The sequence below is a fragment of the Artemia sp. Qi Xiang Cuo genome, chromosome 7, assembly GCF_049724085.1.
Source record: "Artemia sp. Qi Xiang Cuo chromosome 7, ASM4972408v1, whole genome shotgun sequence".
In the NCBI taxonomy this organism is placed as follows: domain Eukaryota; kingdom Metazoa; phylum Arthropoda; class Branchiopoda; order Anostraca; family Artemiidae; genus Artemia; species Artemia sp. Qi Xiang Cuo.
Genome location: NC_142800.1, coordinates 10427402 through 10436041, shown reverse-complemented (window position 1 = coordinate 10436041; position 8640 = coordinate 10427402).

Here is an 8640-nt window from a genome sequence, read left to right as displayed (position 1 = left end):
AATATTTATCATTGTAATGATTTTTCTCTTTCTTTACCATTTTCTATACCGGTGCACCTAGAGGAAGGTGGTAAAATTACCCCCCTAAGATGTGGAAAAATACCTTTAGATTAATGTTTTTTTTTTTTCAAGCGAAAATTACCCTTGAAATTTTGAAAAATGCCTTTTTGCATCTTTACACAAAGAATAGAACAAAATCCTTGCTTCCTCCCTTTATTTTCCCAAATTGATACCCTTTGCCCAATCACTGAAAATTGGATATTGGTCATCTAATCGAAATATTTGCATTTTTAATTTTTTTTTCTTTGTCGGTCCGAAACCTCAGTTTTTTTTCCAAAAAATATCGAAACTTTTCTTTTTACTCTAGTTGACCTAGTATAATTACTGGGACACCAGCGACAACTTTGAAAATGGGCTTTTTATATTTTCATGGAGAAAATGCGTCCCATCCTTCATAAATTTCGATAGGCATCTGCCTTATTGCTTATTTAATAAGAGAAGAGGTACTTGTTAATTATACGGAACACACCCAAGAACTAAAGTTATGTTAATCCCTATGAAATATGCCGAAATAAGATGAAAATATAATACTTAAGTATATATAATAATATAATTTGGGCTATATATTTGCACTTTAGGAGGGTTTGGGGGTAAAGTATTCTATTTTTACCCCAACCCCCTTATGTACAAATATATAACCCAAGTTATACAAGTTCAGTGCATTCTGTCACCCGTTATTTGTCTTTGTGGCTATGACACTGTAAGTTACTCTTAGCATACTTTCATCCCCCCGCCGGTGCGATCAATTTTGTCCGCAAACATTAATTTTTTCATCAGTCTTCACATATCAGTCTCAAATCACAGCTTAAATTTACAACAGATTCGAGCCTATTCATGAGTTCAAAAATTCACCAGTCGCTGGCTGGAAACTGGTCTTCTTTGTTATTCATCAAGAGAAGTAGAAATCTGGTAGAAACGAAATGGCTGTGGCGTTTCAGAACCCTTGCATAATACGAGTAGTTGAAGTATCTATTAGCTATGTATTCTTAACATAAATTATTATCAAAATTAGAAGTTTTTTTCATCGAGCATTACTCCATACAAAACTTCAAATACCGTAACACAAAATTCGTCTGTTATCTGGGTAAAAACTTGAATATAACTTTGAACTTAGAAGCTTAATTTCTTCATAATTCCCTTTGCCTGTATCTGCTTTGTCCCCTTTAAAACAGTTGAGATGGGCGACTTTGATATTGATTGTTTTTTTTTCTCTCTCTCTTTTGGATTCCTAAAAAGCCTTCTTGTATTAAAAACTGGTTTTTAATAACAATTTAAAAAAAATACATTTTAATTTTTTTTTGGCTTCTTTATAGAATATATGTCATGTAGGCTGAACTGCTGCTTTTTTATTGCTTTTGGCTGCTCTTTTGGATATTATTCATTTTTTTTTCTTTTGGGGATTCATTCCAAATTATAAACTGATAAATACCTAATATCAGTCAAATTATAAACTGCATCTAAAAAAAGTAAATTTATTAAACTGAAAAATACATGATGAACATTTCACATGAGAACACTTCAATTACAATGAAACAAAAAACACTTAATGGTTTATTCGGTATGAATAAAAATAAAGCGCCTGCTATTTTCTTAGTTGAAAAATGAAAAGCTCATCCGTTTTAAATATAATTAAATGAAATAATATACAGACTGAAGTAGCTCCAGGAAGATATTGAGATTTTCATCCTAGTTCGTCACTTTTAATCCTAGAAAAATATTAGGACACTTAGTATCAGTTATTGAGTTTAAGCTTTGATTTCCAAATGCTCACAAAAATTACCAAATTTAAGAAAGCCGCAACAACAAGTCACCTGTGGTCAAAATACTCAAAGACTCCTCTTTCGTCCCCACCCAGGCTCAAAGCTTCTGCTATGGTCATTTCCATGGAAATCTCCAAAGAGTTTCTTTTTAGAATAGCTTTCAAGCGTAGTTAGGGGTATTTAGCCTTTTTTGCTTCTCTTCAAAGCTTTGAAAAAAGTGTTATAATATTCAAAACGTTACATTTCTTACCTTTGTGCATATTTTCGGTAATCATTTGTGGGGTGATCGAATTTTTTGAACCACTATAGTTACGGAAGAACATTGCAACATCTAGTATCCTGAGGTCATAAGCCTGTCAAAGACTCCTCCTTGAACTTCCCAAATTGAGAGCTTTTACTATGACCTTGCCTTATAATGTAACTTGGGCACTGGACCACGGGTGCCATTGTCACTCGAGCGCAACGCTAGGTGGGGATGTAAATATCGCTTTCGCCACACCAATTCGTTTTAGTGTGAATCTGCCTGGTACTTATGAATGAATGTTTTCTAAATAAACCCGTTTCACCAATAAGAAAAAAAAAACGGGTTGGACGCATATGTCCCTTTCCCTTTGAATGATAAAACCCTGCAAGTGCTGTATCAAGTATAACTCACGAAAATCTTGTTAATTTTTGTCAACTTTTTTACATCCCTGCTTTCAATAAAAAAAAATCAAGGTACTATCATTTAAATATAATAACTCCCTATGCCCCCACCCCTCACCTCTGGATACCATCTTGATAGGATACCGTCTCTGCTTTAAATAAAAAAAAATAATTTACTTATTGGCACCCCTGCTTTCAAAAAAAATCGAGGCATTATTATTTAAATATGATAGCTCACTACCCCCCCCCCTCTGGATACCACCTTGATAAGATGCCGTCTCTGTTTTAAATTAAAAAAATTAACTTTTTGGTTTAAGAAATGTTTAAGAAAGAAGATTGTATTTTCTATCAGACGTTCAACAATTGAGTATTAAACATTAAGAAAATATTATCAAAAATCAGCAAAAAAAAAAATCTGCAAACTTACAATTCAGCTGTAGAAACAATCTGTCGGCTGTCAATTTCAAAACCCAACTGAAGGCTGAAGCTGTATAGTAGTGAATGCGTTCTATAATTCTATTCAACTTGAAAATAAAATTCTTGACTACGAATGATGTCAGAAATTGCGATTGGGAAACTGTATTCGAAATGATTTAAACTCATTTCATATAGACGATACTTTGTTTTGTCAACATATGAAGAACTGTGTATATTCCAATATTTGCAATTGCATATTGCATCTGTCTGGTTTTTATGCAAAGTAACAAAAGAGACGAAAATTAATGAACAAGAGGGTAGTGAAGAATTAATGGAATGCAAAGTAATATTTGGCAGGGAAAGTCACTGGTGATAAATCGCTAGGGGTGTCACCATGATTGCGTGATTTTCTGGGATTCGGGGAACCAAATTTTTTTTCGGGGTGATGCATAGATTTTCGGGGAAATACCCGAAAATTTGGGGATAGTGCAAGTCCTGCTTGATTTCTAATCAGGAAAATTGAAATACTAAACCACACGAGAAGGAAAAGCTCCGACTTTGCGGTTGACGCGATAAAGAATTGCCACAAAATTAATTTAAAGTTGACCGAACGCCACCGCCTCTGCCTGCGGCGGCGCGCCAGTGGCGTTACAACACTTTGGCAGCGTTTGACCGGGCCTCTCGTCGTTCGGTCGATCCGCCGGCGCGGGGCCGGGGTCTAGTTGAGATGGCTAGGCACGTTCTGCGAATGAAGGATCAGGGTTGCCACCCTGACCTGGAAGAATTTACTAAATCGGAGAGGAAAAATTTACTAGATCGCATCTGTTTTACTCCGCACCATCAAACATCGAATTTTACTATAGGAGGATAATCAATGCGATTTTCATATATCTTTTTTCTTTTTTTCTTCTTTTTTTTCTCTTTTCCTCTTTTCATTCGTTTTCATAGTATGATTGAAAATTCTGGAAACCTACAAGTTCATATATATATATATATATATATATATATATATATATATATATATATATATATATATATATATATATATATATATATATATATATATATATATATATATATATATATATATATATATATATATATATATATATATATATATATATATATATATATATATATATATATATATATATGTATATATATATATATATATATATATATATATATATATATATATATATATATATATATATATATATATATATATATATATATATATATATATATATATATATATATATATATATATATATATATATATATATATATATATATATATATACATATATATATAATGTTACATTTCTACTTATTTTTAATTTCTCTCGACAGGCTCCTTTTTCCTCAATAAAAATTTTTTAACTGAGGAGATTCACCTAATCACCTTGGGTGGTTGGCTTTTGTTTTGATTCCAATAGATTCCCAATCCCTCACAAATCCAACTGTCATTATAGCTTCATTTTTAGTTGGTAAGATTTGATACACAGAAAGCTGATTTTGTCGACCTATAGATGCCGGAAGTGAATTGTCTGTTTATGAAAATAAGTGACTGCTTGTCTATCTCTGAGACAGACAAACAAAATTGCAAATTGTAAAACAGACAAGCAAAAATTGTAAATTGTCATATGTTTACGACAAATTTTTTCCCTCAATTCAAGGAAAATAAAAAAAAAATTTTGTTTACTATAAACCATGACTTTCTACTAGTTTCTACTAGATTTGGGGAAATTTACTAGATCCTCCAAATTACTAGATTTTTTTTACTAGATCTAGTAAAATCCTATTGACGGTGGCAACCCTGTGAAGGATGACAGATTGCCGAAGATTCTCCTTTTCGGCCAACCGTCTAGGGCTAAACGGAAAGCAGGTCCTCTGCGGTTGGGGTGAAAGGATATAGTAAAGAAAGATTTAAGGGAAATAGGAACTTCCTAGGAGGGTGTAAAGAGGAACGCTTTGAATACATTAAGATGGAGGACGGGCGTGTTTAGCTGCATTGGCCTCAAGCGTGTCGGTGCTGTAGTGAGTTATTAATAGTAATAGTAGACTAAATCTTATCTAATTTTGTTTTGACACATATTGTTGAACAAAATAATGTTTGAACACACATTTTGTTTGAACAAAATAGTATTATAAACAAACAAAATAGCACTCAGTGAAATAAATATTCGTTATTAACTTTAAAAGTTACTGTTGTGTTATTTAGAGTAGGAAGGAGTTGAGCACAAAATAAATTCAGAAACCTCAGTTTCTGTACGTTATTTTGTATAACGTTCTGCAAATTTGCAGAACATTAGAACGTAGAACTTATTAGCGTTCTGCAAATTTGATTTTAGAAACCTCCCTTATGTTGAGAGAATCGTGTGATAGTACTGAGACAACACTGCTAAAATATTTTAGAAAAGAAAGGAAGAAAATAGAAAATAATAATAAAACTCGGTAAGATGCAAATTTAGATTTGCCATAGCTTCATGGGCGCCCATAAGCTGAATTCCGGGGGGGGGGGGCGAACCTCGGTCAAAATATACGAAATCATATTATTGAGTTAGGACTAAAGTGAATACACCATCGATGCCTTTTTTTATGCTGATTACGAATATAATAAGCATTTCTATCGGAAATGAATTTCAGCCCCCCCCCCTATATATGCCAATTCAGGGTTAGGTTAGGTATAGCCTATATAGGGGGGGGGGGCTGAAATTCATTTCCGATAGAAATGCTTATTATATTCATAATCAGCATAAAAAAGGCATCAAATGGTGTATTCACTTTAGTCCTAACTCAATAATATGATTTCATATATATTGACCCAAACCTCATCTAGGTAAAATTCTAGGTAAAATTCTACTTTAGCTACTTTTGACTATCTTGGAAAGGGGTTAGGTTAAGAAAATGAAACTTTCAGGGATGGGTCTACAGGCTAAAGTATGTCCTGGGAAGATATTTTGAAGTACCCACCTCCACTCCTCCCTCTAGAGGGTCCCGACCTTTGATGACCTTTAAAAATATGTGAGTTATAGAAGTGAAACCTTGCAAAATAGATCTTCTGCTTAAATGAAGTACAACAAAATTGTTTTCAGCTTCACAACAGCGCTCAATCCCAATTTATAAGGTTTTAAAGATATGCAAATACATTTCCTAAATTTTGGAAATAAACTATTATATGGCTTAAAATTCTGCTCAAATAAATGAAATTGCATTTTCAGAGCTAAAGCCAGAGAAAAAGAAACTGATAACTGAAAATTAATGTAAAATGTTGTTTTGTCAAAATTTCAATGGGTATAGACCTGTCATATAGGCTAGGCAGATTTCAGGACCCTCTAGAGGGAGAAGGAGTAGAGATAGGTACTTCAAAATACCTTCCCGGGACATACTTTAGCCTGTAGACCCATTCCTGAAAGTTTCATTTTTCTATCCTTACCCCATTCCAAGATAGCCAAAAGTAGCTCTGAAAATGCAATTTCAGGTATTTGAGCAGAATTTTAAGCCATATCAATGTTTTATTTCCAGAATTTAGGAAATGTATTTGCATATCTTTGAAACTTTATAAATTGGGATTGAGCAAAGTTGCAAAGCTGAAAACAATTTTGTTATACTTCATTTAAACAGAAGATCTATTTTTCAAGGTTTCACTTCTATAACTCACAGATTTAAAGGTCATCAAAGGTCAGGGCCCTCTAGAGGGAGAAGGAGTGGAGGTAGATACTTCAAAATACCTTCCCAGGACATACTTTAGCCTGTAGACCCATCCCTGAAAGTTCCATTTTCCTAACCTAACCCCTTTCTGAGATAGTCAAAAGTAGCTAAAGTAGAATTTTACCATTCTACTTAAAATTCTACTTTAGCTACTTTTGGCTATCTTGGAAAGCAGTTAGGTTAGGAAAACAAAACTTCCAAGGATGGCACTAAAGCAGGAGTGGCCAACCCAAATTATCTTGTGGCCACTTTGAAAATGCATCATAACTCTATGGGCTGCATTTAAAATTATATAGCCTATACCCATATTAGATTTAAACCTACATTTAAACCTATTAAAGATATTTTTGGAGTGACAAATTTAAAAATAATGAATTTTTATTAATTATGTTTACTATTATTTTTACACATAAACATAGATAATATAATAATATTAATGATACTAAATGCACATTGTAAAAAATCTATATAATACTAAAAAACTATAAAAAAATAACAAAATATAAAAACAAAATCATAAAAAATATTTATTTATAGTGCAGCATTTGTTTCTCCACTTTTTTGCTTAGCTTTTGCAAGTCAATCTCAATTTAACCATCTGACTTGACTGAAATACACAACTTCACTGTAGGCTATTCAGAATCTAATTCCTTCAAAAAATCCTTAAATTATCAATGCAGAAGTGCATGTGATCAAACATAATTCACTGTTTTTTGTAACTCTACTTGCATAATATGATACATCAATAATACTTGAGCTACAGAATAATGATATAATACTTGGGCTATAAACATTGATAAACAATATTGCTAAGAGTAAAACATCAAATCTGTGATGTTCCAAGATGTGCATGCATCATGAGGGTTCAGAAAATAAAAGTGTGATAAATCTCACAGGCCACAAAAATGTTTACAGTGGGCTGTATACAGCCCACAGGCTGTTTGTTGGCCACCCCTTAGCTGTCCTGGGGAAGGTATTTTGAAGTACCTGCCACCACTCCTTCTCCCTCTAGAGAGTCCTGAAATTTGCCTACATGACAGGTACCTATTGAAATTTTGACAAAACAACATTTTACCTTAATTTTCAGCTATCAGTTTCTTTTTCTCTGGCTTTAATTCTGAAAATGCAATTCCTTTTATTTGAGTTGAATTTTAAGCCATATCAATGTTTTTTTTCAAAATTTAGGAAATGTATTTGCATATCTTTAAAACCTTAAAATATTGGGATTAGGCAAAGTTGTGAAGCTGAAAACAATTTTGTTGCACTTCATTTAAGTAGAAAATTTCTTTTGCAAGGTTTCACTTTGATAACACACAGATTTTTAAAGGGCAGTCCCTCTAGAGGGAGAAAGAGCTGTCAGAGGACAGCCAAATACTTAACTATGATATTGTAACTTTACTGATGAATTGAGGGAGGAAGCTTTAGGTTAAGCATAAATGTCAGAGTCTCTTCTCTTGAAAACTTTACAGTGGAGGGGTGGTGTTTACCTCATGCCCAGTTTGTGCCTCTAATAATGCTGATTGAAAATTTTTGCTTGACTCTGATTTAAACAAGATGCTAAATACATATCTTTCTGCCTGATTCTGTTTCAAACAAGATGATAAATTTCTACCTCCCCACTGAAATCTTCATCAAGGGTTGGGGTGGGGAGGGGTTGTGTGTGGGTAGAGTTGTCATGGATCCCACTGACAGTTTTGAGTACTATTATTTAAAAAAAAGAAAGTTGTACCATCATTATATAGCCAAGTAATCAATCTGCAAGATCTGCTTATGGTTGCTATGTCTATATATATTAAGGTTGCTATGGTTGCTTATGGTTGCTAGTGTCAAATTTCAGCTAACTTGAAAGGTTTCAACTTGTGTCAATGATTAAGAGCTGTTGTCCTCAAAAAGTCTATTTTTACAACTGTACTTGCTAGAATTTTTAACCAAGGAAGGCCATGTTGGATTCAAATTTTGTTTTTGGTTGTCTTATCAGTTTCTTTGAGTGGCCTTTTTTTGTTTGTTGGCATAGTAGTAGCTTTGGAAATTTCACTGTTTCTTG